This window comes from Theropithecus gelada, chromosome 7b (genome assembly GCF_003255815.1).
Source record: "Theropithecus gelada isolate Dixy chromosome 7b, Tgel_1.0, whole genome shotgun sequence".
NCBI lineage: Eukaryota > Metazoa > Chordata > Mammalia > Primates > Cercopithecidae > Theropithecus > Theropithecus gelada.
The window spans coordinates 58,082,311-58,106,000 of NC_037675.1; the positions used below are offsets into that span (position 1 = coordinate 58,082,311).

At 41.3% G+C, this 23,690-nt stretch overlaps 1 pseudogene across 1 annotated transcript; it reads right to left on the reverse strand.

The window, feature by feature from the left end:
* Window positions 1-16,678: 16,678 nt before the first annotated feature.
* LOC112629145 lies at window positions 16,679-17,196 on the reverse strand (annotated as a pseudogene). The gene has a single exon (XR_003120537.1). The product of XR_003120537.1 is annotated as a 60S ribosomal protein L21 pseudogene (transcript).
* Between the last annotated feature and the right edge of the window lie 6,494 nt (window positions 17,197-23,690).

The window sequence follows — 23,690 nt, forward strand, 5'->3', positions numbered from 1 at the left end:
TAAAGCAGCCTTGGTTTCTCCCTTGTATATTGAGAATCTTAAAAATTTGGGGGAAAGGGCTTTAGGGATGACGTAGCCCATCCAAGACATGAGGAAACTGAGGCCCAGGACCCCGCAACTTTCAAGAACACAGCACTGATGTGATGCCAATGTGCAGATTAGAGCTAGACCGCTGACTCTGGGCCCTATGCCTCTCTGCTGTATTACAGATACTCTCTTCTGGGACAGGAAGTCAAAGTTTGGAATTCTAGTTTTCTTCTAGCTTCCTTCTGACACTGCACTTATAGGGGAGTCTTGTAAGTTTTCTGAAGCCCAGAATGATAACACCTGAGTTATCTATTTCACAGAGTTACTATACAGGAAATACTTTAAAAGTCTATAAAAAGATTTTTCTTTTGGAGAGCGGAAGAAAATATATTTGAAACATTGTAGTGAAAGATATCTGGTTCCCAAGAAGATGGTAAACAACTCGTGATACTGGTTTTCAGCATGAAACCTCGATCCTCGGTGGTGCCACTGAGTGAGAGGGGAACCGATGATTCCAGAACGTAAAACCCCTGGTTCTCCTTGAATAGATCAGTCCAGGAAATGGAGGGAAGAGAAAGCAGACAGGTCAGGTATCACAAACATGTTTCAGGCATGGGAGGGAGTACTTCTCTGCCATGCACTTTTTCTTCCCTCAGTGCCCTCTGTGCACAAGCCACCACTAAACTACCTGGGGCAGAAAAATATTAGTGCCAGCTCCGCACTAGCTGGCAGCAGTAGGACTCATGTCAAGATAGCCCTGCAGCCCAGCTGTCGTGAGAAGCTAATAACATAATCTATACCTTTCTTGAAATTCCAATCAAAATTCCAGGAAGACTTTTTGGAAACTTGAACACTTTAATTCTAACTTGAATATGGAAGAATAAAGATCCATGAAGAGCCAGGATGCGTTTTAAAAAGAGGAGCCAAGAAGGAGGAGGAGTATGATTTACCCCGTGAGACGCTCAGACATGCGGTAAAGCCTTGGGAATAATAAAAAACAGTAGTTGTGCGATACAAGAATAGACCAATAGTTCAGAATAAAGAGTCTTAAAATAGTAAAATAAATATGCAATAAAACTATATCTAAATATATGAAACTTCTCTTACATATCAAGCACTTTGCATATAAGAAAACCATCACCACAAATCAGTGAAGAAAAAAAATGGGTCATTTAGAATGATACAGTCTCGGAAAACAGATTCATTATACGAAGAAAAATTGAATTTATACCTAAAAAGATGAACTTCAGTGAGAACTGGAGATCTCATTGTGAAAGATAAAACTGAAAAGCTAATATAAGAAAAATGTTGCAGAATATCTTGGTAAACTAAAGGTGAGGAAAGAGTTATTTTAAAAAATTTAAAGGCATAAACCATAAGAGGGAAAACTGATGGACTTGAAAAAAATATTAAAATTGGGAACTTTATTCAACAAAGGACACCACAGACAGATAGCAATTAGGTGACATATAGGAAAAATGTGTGTGTACTGAGTAAAACCAATTAATTTGGTTTATTAATTTCTAGACTATCCAAAGAAATCCTACAGATGAACATGAAAAAAGGAGCCAGGCGCTGTGGCTCATGCCTGTAATCCTAGCACTTTGGGAGGCCAAGGCGGGTGGATCATTTGAGGTCAGGAGTTCAAGACCAGCCTGGCCAATGTGGTGAAACCCCATCTCTACCAAAAATACAAAATTTAGCCGGGCATGGTGGCGGGCACCTGTAATCCCAGCTACTCAGGAGGTGGAGACAGGAGAATCACTTGAACCCAGGAGGCAGAGGTTGCAGTGAGCAGAGATTGCACCACTGCACTCCAGCCTGGGCAACAGAGTGAGACTCTGTTAAAAAAAACAAAACAAAACAAAACAAAACAAAAAAAACACCAAAAAAAAAACTTTGATAAAAGCACAAATCCCAATAGGAATATGGTTCAAAGATATAAATATTCAAATCACAGTAAAGGAAATCCAAGAGGTAACAAATACATGGAAATGTAGGCAACAACACTAATTACCAGAGCTATGTAAATTAAAACAATAAAATAACTGTTATGTATGTCGGATTAGTAGAACATTGGAAAATCAGATAATGCTAAGTGTTAGAGGCTGAGATATTATGAACACTTATGCACTGCTGGTGGGAGTGAAGGCCTGTACAGTTAAGCTAGAATATAACCTGACACTATTTATGATGCATATGTGAGAGAAATTCTCCAAAACTATCACAAGAACAGAAAACCAAACACCGCATGTTCTCACTTATAGGTGGGAACTGAACAATGAGATCACTTGGACTCGGGAAGCGGGACATCACACACCGGGGCCTATGATGGGGAGGGGGGAGGGGGGAGGGATTGCATTGGGAGTTATACCTGATGTAAATGACGAGTAGTTGGGTGCTGACGAGTTGATGGGTGCAGCACAGCAACATGGCACAAGTATACATATGTAACAAACCTGCACGTTATGCACATGTACCCTAGAACTTAAAGTATAATAATAATAACATAAAAAAAAAATGATCATCTACAATGATGCTTATGGCAGCATTTTCATAATAGTGGAGAACTGAAACAAGGTAAACACAAATAAGATAGATGCATATAATATTATGTAGTGATCAAATGCAATGAGCTATAAGTATATACAGCAACATTTGCAGATCTTATAGTATGGAGGAAAAATTTCAAGTGGAATAAGATCCACAGTACAGGCTGGGTGTGGTGGCTAACGCCTGTAATCCCAATACTTTGGTAGGCCAAGGGAGAGTGGATTCCTTGAGCTCAGGAGTTTGAGACCAGCCTGAGCAACATGATGAAACCCCGTTTCTACAAAAAAATTAAAAATTAGCCGGATGTGGTGGCACCCCAGCTACTTGGGAGGCTGAGGTGGAAGGATCACTTGAGCCCAGAAGGTCGAGGCTGCAGTGAGCCAAGATCACACCACTACACTGCAGCCTGGATGACAGAGTGAGACCCTGTCGGTGATGATGATGTGATGTTAACTGAAGAGTATCATTAACTCAACTGTTTGCATCTGATGTTAAAATTAAAATAGAGGATTTTAATTTTACTACAGAGTGGAAACGTTTCATAAAGTTTTAAAAAATATATGCTAAGACCAACAAGGAAAGGCATATTGTAAAAATTAAATAAAGTAGTCATTGTGGACTTTTATCTGGAAACAAACATTCTCAAGGATAGATGACTGTTAGTCTCAAAAATTTAGCCTCATCCAGCGGTTGAACCTAAATGTTAGGCATTTCTTTCTTTTTTTTTTTCTCTTTGAGACAGAGTCTCACTGGAGTGCAGTGGCGCGATCTTGGCGCATTGCAACCTCCATGTCCCAGGTTCAAGCCATTCTCCTGCCTCAGCCTCCCAAATAGCTGGGACTACAGGCATGCGCCATCACGCTCAGCTAATTTTTGTATTTTTAGTAGAGACAAGGTTTCGCTATGTTGGCCAGGCGGGTCTTGAACTCCTGGCCTCAAGTGATCTGTCTGTCTTTGCCTCCCAAAGTACTAGGATTACAGCGTGAGCCACTGCTCCTGGTTGAAATTTCTTTATATTCTGTCTTGCAGAACTGGTATAGGGGAACTTTGCATCTCTAAAAGAAATGTGCTAAACATTTTATTAACAGCTGGAATAAAAATGTATGTCTGCTTTTCAGGGCCAGTGTTAGAGAAAACCACTAGGAGAGTGACACAGTATTTCGGGATTAAGTGCCACTCATGGTACATGCAGACGGCACCTACTCTAGGAGATTCAGCATATTTGCACCAGGGACAATTCTTTGTGTGTGTGTTTTTTTGTTTGTTTTTGTTTTTTTCTTTTCTGGAGACAGTCTCACTCTGTCGTCCAGGCTGGAGTACAGTGACACAGTCTGGGCTCACTGCAACCTCCACCTCCCAGGTTCAAGCGATTCTCCTGCCTCAGCCTCCCGAGTAGCTGGGATTACAGGCGCCCACCACCATGCCCGGCTAATTTTTGTAGTTTTAGTAGAGCTGAGTGTTCCATCATGTTGGCTAGGCTGGTCTTGAACTTCTGACCTCAAGAGATCTGCCCGCATCAGCCTCCCAAAGTGCTGGGATTACAGGCATGGGCCACCATGCCCGGCCTGCACCATGGACAAGGCCTGCACCAAGGACAATTCTAAAGTTCTAAAACATGAGAATTAAAAATAAGAGAATCCATCCCTTTAATTCACTTTATTTCTAATTTTACTATTAGCAAACATACAATGCTTAAAGTATCATTTGAAAAGTACTATCTATTTCAGTGATTTGCAGTTATTATCATAAAGCTGCTCAAATATAAATAGTAGAGTTAGAACTTTATTCCCAAAGGACTTCATTTCTAAAGAAATTTCATGATGCATGCAGTGTGGTCCCTGTATCTACAGAAGGAACTGGAAATGAATTACGGGCCTCTGAGTGGTGCCCCTTTTAAGTCTGAAGTCATTTGCATGGTGGTGGGTGGTGTCATAGAGCATGGTTGTAGATCCCCGAACAAGGCTCGGCTGCTCCTCTTCTTCCAGCCCTGCATGGACTGTCACCAGTGCATTACTAATTGAACATGATGGGTGCTAGGTTATTAAAGAGAAAATTGCACTCTACTACTTATCAAATGCTGATTAGCATAAACAGGACATGGGCTTGCTTTCTCTTGCCCTATTCAATAAACATTTCATTTGAAAAATGAATTCTGTCACCTGAGACATGGAGTTCTAACTCAAACTTCTTACTTGGCATGTAATATTCAGAGAAACTTGATATATAGCCCACGGTTTGTGTATTGTCATATTTATTTGAAAAAAATTCCCCAAGCAAAGCTTGATGTCTTTCCCTTTTAAAATAGGGGAAGTAGGCAGGGCGCGGTGGCTCATGCCTATAATCCCAGCACTTTTGGGAGGCTGAGGCGGGCGGATCACAAGGTCAGGAGATTGAGACCATCCTGGCTAATACAGTGAAACCCCGTCTCTACTAAAAATAGAAAAATTAGCTGGGCGAGGTGGCGGGCGCCTGTAGTCCCAGCTACTCAGGAGGCTGAGGCAGGAGAATGGCGTAAACCCGGGAGGCGGAGCTTGCAGTGAGCTGAGATCGCGCCACTGCACTCCAGACTGGGCGACAGAGCCAGACTCTATCTCGAAACTAATTAAATAAATAAATAAATAATAGGGGAAGTAAAAAAGACAAATTATGTAAGGTACTGGCCCAAGGCCGTGAAGAGCAGCTGACCCAGGCCCCTTGGGCAATAGACCAGAGCCCAGCTTCCAGGAGACCCAGGAGCCAAGGCGAACTCCTCTCAGAGCAGTTTGGCACAGGCCAGTTGCAAAAAGCCTAGAGGAACCCAGCCTTCAGCTCCCGGCCTCATATGTGGCTACAGCTGCAGCAGCTTTGCAAACGTGAATGCCTTCCACACCCTGCCTCCTGCTTCCCCTAAATGAAGTTGAAGGTAAGCAAGTATGAAGGAAATTAGGTGAATAAATCATGGACTCTTCCTCCTCTGCTGCAGTTGATAGCTTTTGATGTGTCTGCCTAGCTCACAATGGTTCCCTCACTTCTGGAAGTAGTTCTCCTACCCTGCCTGTCAACATAGTAACATGGCTTGTACTTCATTACCCACCAGGATCTTCATGGATTGGATTAAGGGTGGGGGCATCTGTCCCAAACTAATTTCATTCCTTCCTCAGAATTTGGAAGTGGGTCAGAAAGGCAGCACACTAAATTCCGCTGATACTTGGAATCATAGTGTGTACACTCAGGAACTGTGAGGAGGCCATATTCCACTACACAGACAACAGAGAGAAAGAGAAAAAGAGCTGGCCAAAGAGGAAGCAAACAAGAAAATTCTTACGTGTAAATACCCAGAAGAAAAAAGAAACATTGAAGGCCTCAGGGCTTTGCACTTCAGCTTCGTGACTGCCTCCTGCATCCCTGACTTGAGTCTAGAAGAAAACCTTTAGATCCTGAAATGTCCTTCCCACTTTTGTTTAAACTAGTTTTAGTTTCTTTTCCATAGAATCCATGAGTCTTGACCAACTAATATACCATTTTTCTTCCAAGTAGTTCAAAGTGACTGAAAGAGAGTTCCAGAAATCATCAATATCTATGAGAAGCTAGGGCCAAGATATCCACAAAAGTTTAGAAAGTGGAAAGCAGATGGCCAGGCAGTAACTCTCTCAGCAAAGCAAGGAAAAAATGTTATTAATAACACCTGCAGAAGAGAAAGACCAAAATCAAAATCAAACAAAACAGAATAAAAGCAAGATTTATGCCACAGAACCCAATAAGGGGCCAGGATTCAGAGGCACTAGAAAGAATAAAATAGGCGTGGGACCTTTCCACGGAAGAATACATCCTGCAGGGGTCACATGACCAGCCCTCCCTCACATCAGCAGGAGATAGGAGGGCTACTCTTTCAATAAATCAAACCAGGGCACTCACAGACATGGGCTCTCCAGGAAGGAGGAAGGCAGGGCGCGTTAAAAGACAGAAGGGATGACAGTTTGCAGGCTGAGTCAGGACCATCCAAACTTCTTTTCCTGCTTTTCCAGAATGCCAGGGACATGTCTTGTTTTTTTTGTTTGTTTGTTTGTTTTGTTTTTTTGCTTGTTTGGTTGTTTTTGTTTTGTTTTGTTTTGTTTTGTTTTTTTGAGACAGAGTTTCACTCTTGCTGCCCAGGCTGGAGTATAATGATGCAGTCTCGGCTCACTGCAACCTGCGCCTCTCAGGTTCAAGCAATTGTCCTGCTTCAGCCTCCTGAGTAGCTGGGATTACGGGAGCCTGCCACCATGCCCAGCTGTTTTCTTTGTATTTTTAGTAGAGACGGGGTTTCACCATGTTGGCAAGGCTGGTCTCAAACTCCTGACCTCAGGTGATCCACCGACCTCAGCCTCCCAAAGTGTTGGGATTATACCACTCCAGACCATGCCTTGTTTTTTAACATGTTGAATACAGCCTGTGTAGCCTGGCGCCAACCAAATGGAATGGACACTGACCTGAGCATTAAGGCAAGGTCCTGCAGGCTTTAACTGTTTTGTTGCTAGGTTGTGGGAAGGGAGTCTCAGTGTGGCTGGAATGAGGCAGTCTGAGAACTTGAGGCAGTGGTTATAGGCCACTAGCAATAGGAGTTTCAATAGGTTTATGAGTATGGCTGCACTGGTGTGTCCAGTTGACTGTCACCCCTGTTCATTTCCCATAGGCAGAAAATTTGAGAATTCTTCTCTGGAGAAACTTAACAGGCCCAGAGAAAAAAATACTGAAAACTTAGAGCCCCCAATATAAAGACCAGGTTATGCCCAGCCATCCTACGGTGAACTCCAATAGTCAGCAAAATTCTACCTATGCACATAGAACTTCCAATTGACTTTTAGTACCCCATGTTTAAACATAAATGGATATCCAAGGATCACCCTGCTTTAAAGATGGAGACCAAACAAACAACGAAAATACAGAACTCAGAGGAAACAGACAAGGCAGAAAAAGGGGAGAGAAAAAGTCCCAAACTTAAAAAAATTAAAAATTAATATCTTCAGAGAGCTGAGTGAAGAAAATGCATACACAAAACAAAAACAACTAAAAAAGCACATACATTCATTCATTCAACAACTATTTGTTGAGCATGTATCAGACACTGTTCTAATGATCACATTCTATTTGCTATCTCTGAAATTGCTCTCTGTTTGGCTGGCTGCCCATCCACCACTCCACAGTTATAGCCCTAAAGCAGCCTTCATCACCTTTCAACTGAGTTTTTAGCAGCTGACCTCTAATTCTTCTCCTTGCATCCAGTCTTGCTCTCCTATAATCCACCATTTACATTTAGTATGTAAACTCCCAGGGTCGATGGCATCTCCACAGCCCAGAGAAAAGAGCACAGAAGTCTTAGTGCTACAGACACAGCCCCTGTTTATCTGGCCTCTGTCACTGCTCCAGCCTCATTTATCACTCTCTCCTCAACTCAACATCAAAGCACTTGAATTTCCCATAATATCTTTTAACATTTTGTGGTTGCATAACTTTAAGTTCCTTCTGCCTGAAATTACCTCCCCAAAGTTATCCGTCCTTCAGGCCTCACTTTGAGAGACACCGCCTCTCATCTCACCCTAACACCAGGCAGCATTGAATACCCACTCCTCACTGCCTGCGCCATTGATGTTATGCTCTTCCCCTTGCAGGAAGTGTTTGGCTTCCTGCTCTGTTGCCCCATCTAAACAATGCACTCCTAGAGGCCCGGGACCTTGTCTCATTTGTCCTTTGGGTCCTCAATAGTCCAGGGCTCAATGCCTGGTGGAGAAATGTTCTTTGAATGAATGGATAGGTGAATGGACGAATCCAGAGATGAAAGTAGGAATGGGCACACTGAAAATGCTACCTTCCTGAGAACACAGGCCAGGTCTCCAGAATGAGGAGTTTGGTTTAGATACGCCACAGAATAGGAAGTCATTTTAAAAATGATGGCTTGTAGGTCTTCAAGTAATTAAAGCCTTGAGTTAGAATGATGAGTCTGTCATGAAGTCCAGCGTGGATCCAAAAAAGTGAAGGGGGAGTGTGGAGAAAGCAACATGTATGAACCCCATCTGTGTGCATGGTGCTTTACACGATACCTCAGGCAAGACTCATTCCAATCTGATGAAGTAGGAATTATTATCCCCCTTTTAGAGATGAAGGAACTGAAACAGAGAAGTTAAGTAACTTTCCCAAGATCAAGTAAATGATGATAAATTTAAATCCAGGTCTAGTCTGCCAAGGTAACTCACCATGAAGATCGCATTCTTTTCATAACTTCGACTGGCATAAAAATATATATCATTTCCATACTTGACCCAAAATATGTGAAGTACTCTGAAATAAACACCATTTAAATTAATTTCTGGCTTTAAGATGGGGTTTATTTCACCTATAACTAAGCAAGAAAACACATGCTGCCATCACAGGAATACTGCCTATATATATATATATATAGAAAGAAAAAAGAAAACACATATCTACACATGTCTACTTAACTTCATTGGCCATAGTTTACTCATCTATAAACAAATAATTACCTCATAGAGTTGGTATATAGATTAATGAGTTAATAAACTTAATGTACTTCGTCTTGACTGGGCATGATGGCTCACACCTGTAATCCTAGCACTTTGGGAGGCTCAGGTGGGTGGATCAGTTGAGGCCAGGAGTTTAAGACCAGCCTGGCCAACATGGTGAAACCCTATCTCTACTAAAATTACAAAAATTAGCTGGGCATAGTGGCATGCTCCTGTAGTCCCAGCTACTCAGAAAGGCACAAGAATTGCTTGAACCCGGGAGGTGGAGGTTGCAGTGAGCCGAGATCATGCCACTATACTCCAGCCTGGGTGACAGAGTGAGACTCTGTCTCAAAAAAAAAAAAGTACATTGCCAGGCATGGTAGCTCATGGCTGTAATCCCAGCAATTTGGGAGGTGGAAGCAGATGGATCACTTGAGCACAGGGGTTCAAGACCAGCCTGGCCAACATGGTGAAATGCCGTCTCTACTAAAAACACAAAAAACTAGCTGGGCATAGTGGTGTGCACCTGTAGTCCCAGCTAAAAAGGAGTCTGAGGTGGGAGGATTGCCTGAACCCAGGAGGTCGAGGCTGCACTGAGCTGTGATCACACCTCTGCACTCCTGCCTGGGTGACAAGAGTGAGATCCTGTCTTCACAATAACAAAATAAATAAAAATAAAAATAAATTTAAAAATAAAATACTTAGCTAGTACTTGATATATATCAACACTTGATAAATATTAGCTACTATTGTCATGTTGTATTTCTTTTATTAAACTGATACCATTCATCTCGTAAGAATTCTAACCAACCATTTAAAATGTTCTCTTTGAACACAAAATTTCTTTGCAGCTTGCATTAGATATAAGAATTATTTTGCAATGTAACATTTTAAAATAAATTATAGGAAATGTATAACTGAATCGTCTGTGAATACAACTATAAACAGCTGTACTACAAATATATTAAATTACACAGAAGTCAGTCCATCAGATTGATTTTTAAAGATATTGCATGAAATACGAAATCAGACACATAATGATGTACTGCTTTTGAACTTCTTATAAGCCCAAAAGGTACCACAACTTGTTTACTTGACAGCTCAGCCATTAATTTCAGAAAGGCTAAAATGAATAACCACCCAGGTTACAGTTGCCTTGCAGGAATCCCTCTGCTATAATCTCATAGTTTTTTCACCTAATTAATTTCCCCTTTCCTTGTACCAGAGTTTCATGAGTGTATCTTGTTTGGAGGAGATTAAGAGTCACACGCTTCATTAGCAAGGTGTAAATTATCAGCGAGGCCCTCTCCATCCACCTGCTTAATCGGGTTAATGAAGCACCTCTGCAGGGCCTTCCTGGGGCCGCCCTCACCGAGCTCTCTGCAGGTTTTACCTCCCTCAGCTGCTTGAAAAACAGGGAACTGTTTAAAGGCGCTATTGGCCTGCTCTGTTTCCAACAAGGGAATCCTTGTCTCTAAAGTTCAGCCTCGCTTTGGTCTTTTGAAAGAGAAAAAATGTTGCTTGGGGAAAATTACCAACAGGTGTTTTTGCTTTTTCCCTTCTGTCCCTTGCTCTTTTAGATAATTTGCCACAAATGGGGCTTGAGTCAGCTTTCGACATTAGGCTTGTGACCATTTTGTATAGAGTCCCAACTTCCTTCTAGGCCTTTTGAATATCAGTGCAAATGTCAGGAAGGTAGAGCCTTCATCATTATTTCTTCTGGTCATCTCAGTTTTTGAGATTATCAAGGTACCTTTTCTTTTTCATTGCATTTAAGTTCGTGAGTGTTGACTTAAAACTTCTACAGAAAATTTTTAAATTGAGACACATCCCAGCTGTATTTAAGCTGGTCATTTCTAAAATATCCTTACTTATAAAGGAATGTTCTGGTGGTTGTTCCAAGCCTTCTGGGAAATCTGCACACTGACCTGGGGCATGCTTATCTTATACCTTTTCAAAAAAAAAAAAAAAAATGAGGCCGGGCACGGTGGCTCATGACTGTCATCCCAGCACTTTAGGAGGCCGAGGCAGGTGGATCAGTTGAGGTCAGGAGTTCGAGACCAACCTGGCCAACATGATGAAACCCTGTCTCTACTAAGAATACAAAAATTAGCCAAGCATGGTGGCATGCACCTATAGTCCTAGCTACTCAGGAGGCTGAGGCGGGGGAATCGCTTGAGCCTGGGAGGCAGACGTTGCAGTGAGCTGAGATTGCGTGGCTGCACTCCAGCCTGGGTGACAGAGTGAGACTCCATCTCAAAAAAAGAAGAAAAAAAAAATAAAGAACTACAGGTGTGCAATGTAGACATTTACTGGGAGACTTAAATAGGTTTCTGGCCTGCTCTCCACTGCCGTCTTTTCTGATAGGTACAGCCGGCAGCTTCACAGCTCCCTCAGGTCCATGTATAGGTGAATGGGACAAAAGTGGTGGGAACAAACTCTTGGGATCCCTCTTTGGCATTTCCTCAGACCAAATTTTCAATGAACTTAAAACTAATTAGAAGTCAACTTTGGGTGTTAGTGACTATCTTGGGACTTTTATCAGAGAAAGAAGCCCATTCGTTGTGCTTAAATCACTTGGCTTTCTGAATGAAATCTCTTTTCAGAATTTGTCACTATGAGTTCCCTTATGTCCGATAAGAAATGCTCCTCTTCCTCCTTTCTGAAACTCCTTAAAGTGCAAGAAAACATACAGGGAGGAAAAAATCCTTTACTAGATCAAGTTCTCCCTCTGATCATCTGTATACACTTTGATTTAAAGGGAATCCGATAGAGGAGGTAGGTGGAGGCATAAAGACAGGAACAGAAAGAGGCCTGTGAACACATTCAACATGTGTGCTTGTTTTAGCTACTCAGGTGGAAACTACTAAGCATAAGTATGCTAAAGCCTTCAGTTGCTTCTGTAGTGTTTATACCCTTCAGTTTATATAACCCTTAACACATTGAAATTTGGGTTTTTAAGATGATGTCTCATTTGGTTAACAGTAGCCCTCAAACATAAACATACACACACAAGCACAGAACATACACAAACACTTACATGGATGACACACACATGCACAGACACACATATACAATTCTGTGTTTCACAGAAATCCATTCTTCAGTCTTACAATAGGGTAATTTAAGGCAAATTATGTGAATGACAGATTGATCCATCTGTAATGTCAACACTGATAATGCAAATATGGTAGGGATTTTAGACCTGTAAGCTTTTTCTTTTATTATTAATGGAAAATTAATCAAATGACAGCTGAATCTGTTTCCATTCAGCCTTGTGAAATAGTGTTAATATTAATGTTGGGATCTGTTTATCTTCACTGTCAGTCCTGGTTACAATTATTATGTTGTTAAGATAAGAAACCTTTACATTTACAGTAGGTTCCTCATTCTTTTATAATCACTCCCATTACAGACACAACTATCCACTTCTGATGTAATAATTCTCTTTTTAACTGTGTAATCTCTAGGACAACACCCATTAGCCTGCACCACGCTGACCTGAATGTGTGTGAGCCACCAAGAAGCATCCGGGGCTGCTCGGCAGTCAGGGCGCAGTAGCCAGCTCTGCCACCCCAAATGTGCTAGGAAACAAATATTAATCTATTCCTTCTTCTTTTCATAAGGAACATTTTTGCCTTTCTTTCCTTTGTAAACAAATGCAATTTCTCACTGCCACCATCATAAATCTAAGGAGAGAAAGTAGCCTTGAATCCATACCTGCATAATGGCTGCACACAGGACATGTTCTCCAATCTGACTGACAGCTCTTTTCCATGTTTGTGAAGACAAACTAGCATCTCCAATCAAACTCAGTTTTCTGAACCTGCAGGCACTAGTCATGTTTGGACCATTCCCCACACAGGGAACCATATTTTCAGCTCCATGGCAATTTCAGGAACAGTCTCTGGTAACATAGACTGACAACTATAGGCGATATAAACAGTGTGCAAATAATATCAAAGGATAAGTGAGAAACTGGATCTTTTGGGAGAACCACCTGCAATGTCAGGTGATTCCCAACAATGGGATTGTGATCATATATGATGCTGAACGGCTCAGAAGCTATGTAAGTTGACTCCATACTGGTCTTTTTCATATGTACCTTGTATGTATGTTTCCAGCTATTGAACTTTTAATAGCCACTGGTGTTTTTATGCTTTTAAATTTTTATTAATTAAATAAAAAGCAAATGCAACTTTGAAGTCTCCTGATTTTCTGCTACCCTGAAAACATATTCTGACTTTTTAGATAAGGTGATTGCTTTCAATTATGATCACACTCCCTCATATCTCTGATAAGTGAGTCTGTACTAGGAAAGAAGAAGGAAAGAAATCATGTGATTTCTGAGAATGAGACTTTCCCACTAAGGTAATTTTGCAAATGGAAACTGCCCAGCTTTAGCTCCTTTTACTAAAATTTTATAGCAGTTGCTCTCAAATCATCTCCATTCATTTATTTATTCAACACTTGACAAACATTTACTGAATGCTAATACTCTCTGCTGAACACTGCACTAGACAATAAATTTATGTAGATAAAAGACAATCCCTACCTTCAAAGACATGCAGTCTAATGAGGAAGACAGGTCAGTGATTACCACAATGTGGGGTACTAGTATGACAGGGGTAGCCCCAGGGTGCTTTGTGAGCACTCAGACTAGGGCAGGAAAGAAATAAGGATGGTTTCCTTGGAGAAATGAAGCTAAGGATTTTAGAGTAGAAAGGTATCTTAAACATCCTGTAATTCAACTTTCCTTCTATAGACTATGGAAATTCCTTCTACAGACTATGGAAATTCCTTCTACAAAACATAGGACCAAAATTTCATCCTGTTTCTGTTTGGATCGTTCGTAGATGAATAGCTCACTGCTCTGCGAGTCCATTCGTCACACTATTTGGAGGCCTCATTGTTAATAATTTATTTCTTAGGATAAGTCAAAATTGTTTCTCCTTGTAACTTCTATCTATCACCACCCGACTACCTTTCACCATAGAAAATAATTAAATCCCTCTTTCCTTTTTCAATGTCTCCTATATTTAAAGACAGTAATTATATCCTCCTTATTTTTTTCTTTGGATTTAAATATTCCCAATTTCTTATAATGTTCTTCAAATGAGATAATTTACAAGTCACCAATCTGTGACTTGTTCTCCAAAGAGAACAAGTAATTGTCAAAGTCCTTCACTTTGCACTTCTGCGGTTATAATTGGGACACTATATTTCTACTAAGTCAGCCTACCATTGCATTTAATGTTTGTTACTTGATTGGGAAGCTCTCACTCTGTATTCCAGCAGCTTTAGAGTCAAACCATTTTTTTCCTGCAACTGCCCCCTAAATCTTCTCTTCTTACTACACACTCTGTCTTAAAGGCATCAACATACTTTCAGGCATCTAGACTTGAAAACTTAAAAGTCCTCATGTGGGTATTTATTATATCTCAGTTGGACTAATTAAATTGCTGCCAACTGGCCTTTCTGCTTTAAATCTTTCTCTGCTATAATCCATTCTTCAGCTGCCACCAAAGTAATCTTCACAAGGAAGGCTCTGATCATGTCACTCCAAGCTGATATATATGCTCTATCTTCTTAAACTTCCCCTGCACTTCTCATGGAAATTTTTTTTAACCAAATATATATTTTTACTTGCCACATTCTATTCGTAATCCTATTACATACCATGAGAGTAATACCTGTGCGATTATATTTACAACCTTGTTTAACACTTCAAGTTCACTTTGTTTATTACCTATATTCTGTGTATTGATATATAATTATCCAGGGTCATAAGTATTGGTTTTAATTCTCAATCTTTTTTTCCCCCATTACTGGACATTTTTTCTAGTATGATTTTTCTTTAAAGGCCACAACTGTTGTTCTCCATAGTAACAAGAAAAAATATGTATATCGTAAGAGAAATACAAATAAAGTGCTATGGAAGATTCAGAGTGAAAGAGATTGCCTCCAGCTTGGGGGCCATGACAGATAGGAGGAGACCCAGGAAAATCTTCCTGAAAGAGGCAGAATTTTAGTTGAGCCATAAAGGATGGATAGAATTTTGGGATTGGGTCAGAGAAAGGGCATTATTGGTGTTGGAGTTTGCAAAGGAAAATAAACTGGGAGTGGGCAAAGAATTTTGATAGGTCCCATTGCCAAGAACATAAAGTACAATGAGAAAAGGGAGATAAGGCCCTAAAAGGAAAAGAGGGATCAGATCACAATGTAGTTGAATATCAGACGGAGGCATTTGGTGCCGTTAAAATAACAAATTTTCCTTTCCTTGTTTTTTTGTTTTTTGAGACGAAGTCTCACTCTTTCACCTAGGCTGCAGTGCAGTGGCATAATCTCAGCTCACTGCAACCTCCACCTCCTGGGTTCAAGCAATTACCCTGCCTCAGCCTCCCTAGTAGCTGGGATTGCAGGCGTGCACTACCACACCTGGCTAATTTTTGTATTTTTATTAGAGAGGGAGTTTTGTCATGTTGGCCAGGCTGGTCTTGAGCTCCTGACCTCTGGTGATCTGCCTGCCTTGGCCTCCCAAAATGCTGGGATTACAGGCATAAGCCACGGCACCCGGCCACAAATTTCTAATTTAGAGTGATCAGAATTCCATTTGTGCCTCCATTGCAAGCTTTGGATTGCCTATCTTTTCAAGGCCAATAAAGATATATACTAGGGACCAGGCACAGTGGCTTACACCTATAATCCTAGCCCTTTGGGAAGCCAAGGCAGGAGGATCGCTTGAGGCCAGGAGTTCCAGACCAGCCTGGGCAACATAGCAAGACCCCATCTCTACCAAAAAAAAAAAAAGCTGGATGCGATGGTTCATATCTGTGGTCCTAGCTACTTGAGAAGCTGAGGCAGGAGGATGGCTTGAGCCCTCAACTGCAGTGAAGGCTGAAGTGAGCTATGATTGCACCACTGCACTCCAGCCTGGTGGCAGAGCAAGACCCTTTCTCTAAAAACACAAAATATTTTTTAAATTAAAAAATAAAAGATAAATACGAGGTGTGGGTTTATATTGTGTCATGTGTCCCCATTTGAATCAGTCAAAATATGCAGAGGTTAGTGGGTTTGATGACCCTTGCCACATATTAATGTATAATACAGGAAAACGGAGACACTTCCCAATTTGCCATCACATGACGACTTTAGGCACAGATGCCTTTGTACTATTCAGTGCAGTGTCACTGATAATCACAACGTGTCTCTTCCTCCTGGGGACAGCTACAGAATTTCTCCGAATTGCCAAGACTTGTACATCACCTTTAAGATTCCTCCGAGTACGCTCTCTGCATCCTCTTCTGAGAATCTCTGCGTTCACCCTTCAAAGAAAGAGTCTCTTACCTGTTGCATGGCTCTAATGCTGCCAAGTTTCTCTTCCTCCTCCTGTTCCTCGTCCCCTTTATTATACTCCTTCACTACAGAACTCTTGCCACTGACTTTTTGCCATTTCAGTGTATGTGACATTTTTTCCCCCATCTGACTTCTATCTAGTCAACCTAAGCACTCCAACCTCTCCAAAAAGGTAGTTGAGGTTCTTCGCCCTAGAACATGGATTTTTATTTTTATTTTTTCAGCCCAGAGGTCCTTTATTTATTTATTTATTTTAACACCTATTATGCCATGAATTCACAGGGAATAGGTTCCAGCAGCTCAGGCTCCTTCCCATTGGTTCTCACAAAGTGTGCTTCTCTGGGTGGAGCAGGCTGGCGCTTCAGTTGAACTCAGGTACCCTTCTCTTTGGCTTCTTTCTTTTTCTGATCATTTTCCTTCACACGTTTCAGGAAGCTATCTTGGCTCTTAGAGTGCTTAATATGCTCAATACGTACATTAATTCTCTTGGCAAGGATCTTGCCCTTAACTTGTTTGTTTACAACAATGCCAACAGCATGCTGGGTAACATTGTAGACTCTTCCAGTTTTGCCATGGTAACACTTGTGGGGCATTCCTTTCTGAACAGTACCCATTCCCTTGATGTCTATGATATCACCTTTCTTATAGATTCGCATGTATGTGGCCAAAGGAACAACTCCATGTTTTCTAAAAGGCCTAGAGAACATATATCGGGTGCCTCTCCTCTTTCCCTTTGTGTTTGTCATTTTGGCGAATTACTGGAAGATGGCGGTTCCGGTCGAAAGGCGAACATGGATTTTTAATGTAAAGTTCACAGGGGCAGCCCCGACACATACATATCCACAGTGTTTGTGCATAGTATTCTGGGGGTCCATGAAATTGGATGGAAAAAAAGTCTATAATTTCATTAATTTCTTATGGAAATTGAACATTTTCTTCCATTATGAATATAGGTAACAAACTATTGTCCTTTTTTTTTTTTTTTTTTGAGACAGAGTCTCACTCTTGTCGCCCAGGCTGGAGTGCAGTAGTGCAATCTTGGCTCACCTCCCAGGTTCAAGCAATTCTCTGCCTCAGCCTCCTGAGTAGCTGGGATTACAGGTGCCCGCCACCACGCCCGGCTAATTTTTGTGCTTTTAGTAGAGACAGGGTTACACCATTTTGGCCAGGCTGGTCTTGAATTCCTGACCTCAGGTGATACACCCACCTCAGCCTCCCAAAATGCTGGGATTACAGGCGTGAGCCACTGCACCTGGCCTTTTTTTTTTTTTTTTAGATGGCGTCTCACTCAGTCACCCAGGCTGAAGTGCACTGGCACGATCTCAGCTCACTGCAACATTTGCCTACCAGGTTCAAGCAATTGTCGTGCCTCAGCCTCCCAAGTAGCTGGGATTATGGGCACGCGCCCCCATACTCGGCTAATTTTTTGTATTTTTAGTAGAGACAGGGTTTTGTCATGCTGCCCAGGCTGGTCTTGAACTCCTGACCTCAGTTGATCCACCTGCCTCAGCCTCCCAAAGTGCTAGGATTACAGGGGTGAGCCACCACACCCAGCCAGCTGTTGTAAAAATTAAATGAAGTTTTATATCTATGTATTTAGCACAGTGTCTGTTAAATAGTAAGCATTCAATAGATAAATATAATAGCTATTATTAATGATAATTATAGTTCATTATTAAAGTTGATAATACTACCAGTTTCATGCAAAAGTAATTGTGACTTTTGTCATTACTTTTAATGGCAAAAACCGCAATTACTTTTGCACCAACCTAATATTAAATAACAACTATGATTCTATGTGACTTCCTCCTCAACTCTGTCAAAAATTTTTTATGTTTTTTCTAAGAGACAGGATCTCACTCTGTCGCCCAGACCGGAGAGCAGTGGCTCTATCATAAGCTCACTGCAGTCTCAAACTCCTGGGCTTAAGTGATCCTCCCACCTCAGACTCCTAAGTAGCTGGGACTGCAGGTGTGCATCCCCACACCAGCTAATTTTGTTGTTGTTATTGTAGAGACAAGGTCTCACTATATTGCCCAGGCTGGTCGGAAACTCCTGACCTCAAGAGTTCCTCCCAGTTTGGCCTCCCAAAGTGCTAAGGATTATAGTTATGAGCCCCCACACCTGGCCTAAGAAATGTTTTCTAATAGACTTTTTTCTTTAGAGCAGTCTTCAATTCACAGCAAAATTGAGCAGATAGAGATTTACCTCGAGACTTTTTGTCTAAAAACATTCATCATTAAAAGTATTCTGTAAAACAGTGACAATGAGAAATTCAGTTCAATTCAATTCAATGAATACTTATTAAAGAATTATTGTGTGCTGGGCTATATACTGTATGCGAGATGGTGATGATGATGATTACTATTATTATTATTATTATTTTGAGACAGGGTCCCACTGTTGCCCAGGCTAGAGTACAGTGATACAATCATGACTCACAGCAGCCTCAACCTCACAGGCTCTGGCGATCTTCCCACCTTGGCCTCTGAAGTAGCTAGGATCACAGGCACGCCACCATGCCTGGGTAGTTTTTTTATTTTTGAGGAGCCAGGGGTCTCCTTAAGTTGCCCAGGCTGGTCTTGAACTTCTGGGCTCAAGCAATCCTCCCACCTTGACCTCCCAAAGTGTTGGGATTACAGGCATGAGCTACCATGCCTGGCCAGTGCTGAGATTATAAAATGGATAAGACCTGGCTTTCTGCCCTGTGTAGCTCATGGTCTAGCTGGAAAGATAACCATGTAAACAAACAGTTATGATAACTTGTATTAAGTACTAAACATTAGTATTTGCAAAGTGCTGTGTCAACTTGGTAGACAGAAGGATTCTTTGGCCGAGGAATGAATCCTTGGAGCTGGAAGGCCTCACAGAGATGATATTTGAGCTGTCTGGAGGGATGAGTTTAGTAGGCAGAATGAGTACAGAGAATTGCCAGGGAATGCCAAGAACAACAGTGTTTCTAGAATGTAGGGTGTGGGAATAAACAGAGATGAACCTGAAAAGGTATTTAACCCCTGGGCCAGGCCGTGTCATAAAACTTGCTACTCTGTGTGGTTCCAGGACCAGCAGCATCTGTATCACCTGGGAGATTGTTAAAAATGCAAATTATTGGCCCGGTGAGGTGGCTCATGCCTGTAATCCCAGCACTTTGGGAGGCCAAGGTGGGCGGATCATTTGAGGTCAGGGGTTCAAGACCAGCCTGGCCAACATGGTGAAACCCACATCTCTATTAAAAGTATGAAAATTAGCCGGGTGTGGTGGCACATGTCTGTAATCCCAGCCACTCAGAAGGCTGAGACATGAAAATCACTTGAATCAAGGAGGCGGAGGTTGTAGTGAGCTGAGATCATGTCACTGTACTCCAGCCTGGGTGATAGAGCAAGACTCCATCTCAAAAAATATTACAAATTATTGGGCTCCACTCCCGTATCTACTGGATCAGAATCTGTATTAGTGAAATCCCCAGGTGATTTATATACATATTGAGGTTTGAAAAGCACTGCTCTAAAACCTTAAATGCCAGGCTAAGATGTTAAGCCTTTATTCTGTGGTCCATGTGTGTTATCGATCTGGTTTCTAGAAAGTAAGTCTAATAGCAGCACCAACCAACAGATTAGAAGGTGGAAAGCAGAAAGCAGGGGGCTAGATAATAGAGGCTTTCCACAATACTCTCTGATAAAGTTTTACTGGCCATCTTCCTCAGGTGAAACTGGCAACCAGTCCTGGTTTCATGGCTGAGCTCTGCTCATCTGAAGAGATGGGAATGGATCGTTAACGGGGGCTTAGAGCATCATCATATCAGCCATTAACTGGAGGGGAGGCAGTTTTTCCTTGATACTGCCCTGTGCCTAGAATGTTTAAACTAGACATTATTTTGTATCTATCAGTGCTATTTTAGAAAAAAAAAAGAACAACAAGAAGAAGAAATTCTGCAACACACCTTCTTCCCTATTAACATAAGAACTAGTCTGTTAGGCTAGGCACAGTGGTCATGTCTGTAATCCCAGCACTTTGGGAGGCCGAGGCAGGAGGATTACTTAAACCCAGGAGTTTGAGACCAGCCTGGGCAACATGGTGAAACCCTGTCTCTACAAAAAAATTAAAAATTAGGTGTGTTGGCGCATGCCCGTGGTCCCAGCTACTCAAGAGGCTGAGGCAGGAGGATCATTTGAGCCCAGGAGTTTGAGTCTTCAGTGAGTTATGTTCACAACACCATACTCCAGCCTGGGCGATACAGAGAGACCTTGTCTAAAAAAAAAAAAAAAAAAGAAAAAGAAAAATTAATTTTTTAGATGTTTGATATAAATTTAAATGGCCTAATGAATTAGTAGTATTAATAATAGTGACAATTCAAAATATATTAACTTTTATTTCTTAGCAAGATACCTGTTCTTCTAAAATGAAAGAGTATTTATTATCTGCAAGAAAATCTCCCTTCTTGACCAACATTGCAACCTAATGTATACCTATGATTCTTTCTTTATTGTTAGAGTAGCCAGCTGAGTGATGTCTTAGAAGTATCCATAACCCCACATTTTATAGCAGAAACATATCAGAAGGGGCCCCATAGCAGTTCAGCCAATGGACACACCTATCCCCTCTTCCTACCTGACTATGGACAAGTGGGAAAATTAGAGCTTAGTTACTAAACCAAGTTCTAAATATACCATCACCACCATTCTCTGTCCCTCTTGTTTGGTCTCTCTCTCTCTCTCTCTCTCTCACACACACACACACACACACACACACACACCTTTCTTCAGAAATTTCTCCATTGGTGTCATCTGTGAACAAGGCTAGCCCCATAGCAGATGCAGAAGAAATTAGGACATGCACACTAAATTAGGAAAAGAGACAAAAATATAATTTCACTTTATTATTAAAGAAAATACAAATGTGTATAAAAAACTACCTTGTAACTTGATTTGAACATTAAGTCTATTGTTACCTAACAATGTATTGGAAGTATGTAGGGAGCACAGCCTGTTGACAGGGTTCAGGAATGTCACTACAGATTGTGCCACTTGAGAAAGATTTGGGAACAGTCTGGGCACTCCCTCTCTGAAAGAGCTGTGGAAGCTACACAAAGCTTTCTAATGCTAGTAGCATGCCAGGTTTTCTAAGAGATGCATTTTCACTTTTTTGTTTTCCTAGTAGGATTATTACTAGTAGGATCTACTAGGATTACTACTACATCATAGAAAAACAAAAACAAAATCAAACCCTGTACTATTTTTCTCGAAATCAGCTAGTTTCTAAGTTTAACTACCAAGTCAGAACTTTGGCATTTACCTGGTATATCAGTTACTACTTTTAATACCATGTTTTCTCTGACTTTGATTTTTTTTTTTTTTTTTTTTTTTTTTGAGATGGAATCTTGCTTTGTTGCCCAGGCTAGAGTGCAGCAGCATGATCTCGGCTCACTGCAACCTCTGCCCCCCAGGTTCAAGCGATTCTCCTGCCTCTGTCTCCCAAGTAGCTAGGATTACAGGTATACACCACCATGCCTGGCTAATTTTTGTACTTTTAGTAGAGACAGAGTTTTACCATGTTGGCCAGGCTGGTCTCGAACTCCTGATCTCAGTCTCCCAAAGTGTTGGGATTCCGTGTTCAGTTTCTAGTTTGAAATTTTAGTAAAACTCACCACACAGATTAGTTTAAACATATTCAATATTTTACTAAGTTAGCTCACTTCCAGTGAATCAAGGGTATAACAATGACTACTGAGGTTTAAATTGGGACATAAGAATAGTACTTTTTCCAATTAACTTTCTAAATAGAATAAAGCCACTAGCCACTCTGCTCCTGTGCTCCTGTCCTTATCTCCCTTGTCTTGGTGACCAGGGGAAATGCTGACCATCCTCTGGTCATGACAAAGACAGAGTGGGAGAAAGGTTGTGGGCTACGGATGGACTGCCAAGTCCATGCCAGTTGTAAAAAGGGAAATTATTAAGCCACAGCAGTCTTTTTGAGAACCCATTCATGCCAGGCACCACAAGAAGGAAACCTGCATTGGCAGGTTTTGTTATTTTTTAACTTGACCCTGACAATACCTGCTGGGTTACCTGCACTTTCTGCCAAATAAGTGTCAAATGAGGGAGGAAGTTTGCACACCTGGTGAATTAAACCTTACAATACCATTTGGAGAGGGGAAAGAGAGAGCAAGGCAACTACAGAAAAGCACAGAGACAAGAAATAGAAACTAGGAGGGAGGAGGAAGAGTAAAGAGACAGACAATTTGAAGGAATTCCTTTATGACATTTTCCAAGATCACATTACATCACAGGGACAGTAATAAGTATTATAGTAGCCCCAGAGTGGGACAATTCGCTACTCTGGGTTTGAGTTTTTGTACCTGGAACTCAAAAGCAAACTGCATCAGCCACTGTGCCTATCTTAGATTTTGATGACCTGTTTGGTTGGGCTGCTACTCTATGGAGTTTTCAAACGCATATAATTAAACATTAAGTGGTCTCTTAATGGACTGTCTTTTCCAAAAGGGCCTTCGTTTAATTTACAATCAGCATGTCTGTAGAAAACACTAAGTAATTGCTTTTGCCCATTCCAGTGACATTTTGGTCATTCCTTTAATAGCCCTCCTTTTTTTTTTTTTTTTTAATATCAGTAGTCCGTTGGAGGCAATTGGAGAGGGTGAAGGAGTGGGTAGTTTCAAAGACATTCAGCCAAAGCCAAGCTTGTTAGCAGCAACTGTCACACAACAGGACACATGACACCATATGGAGCTTCAGCAGCCAGAGACCCCGAGACCCACATGTGTTCTTAGTGCAGAGCACCTTGTGTGCACCAACCTCCTTCCACACATCCGGGACACCCAGAAAGAAAGAGAGACCTGGGTAAGGAGTAGCACACACTGTGCTTCCTTCTATCCAGTGGAATGCTGAATTCTATTCAAATATGTCTTGAAAAATATGTGTTTTTATTCATTAGAGTGCTGACCAACATGAAGCTTCTGGTATTATTTCCATTTCCATACACCTTTAAACCCACTGCTGTTTCCTTCGGACTCAGAAGTTTCTGGCTCCTGTAATCACCACCCACCATTATATTCTCCCTTAACAACAAATGTGAGTTCCAGGGAAGCTGAAACCTTGTGTGTTCCAGACATTGAATGGTGTGTGGTACAGAGAAGACCCCCAAATATTTGCTGAGTGAATAGATACATCTTTGTCATGGCCTAATTTTCCTAAATTCCAAAGAAAGTTTAAATGGCAACTTAATTTTGAGTATGTCTGACACCTGACAACCCTTTCCTGT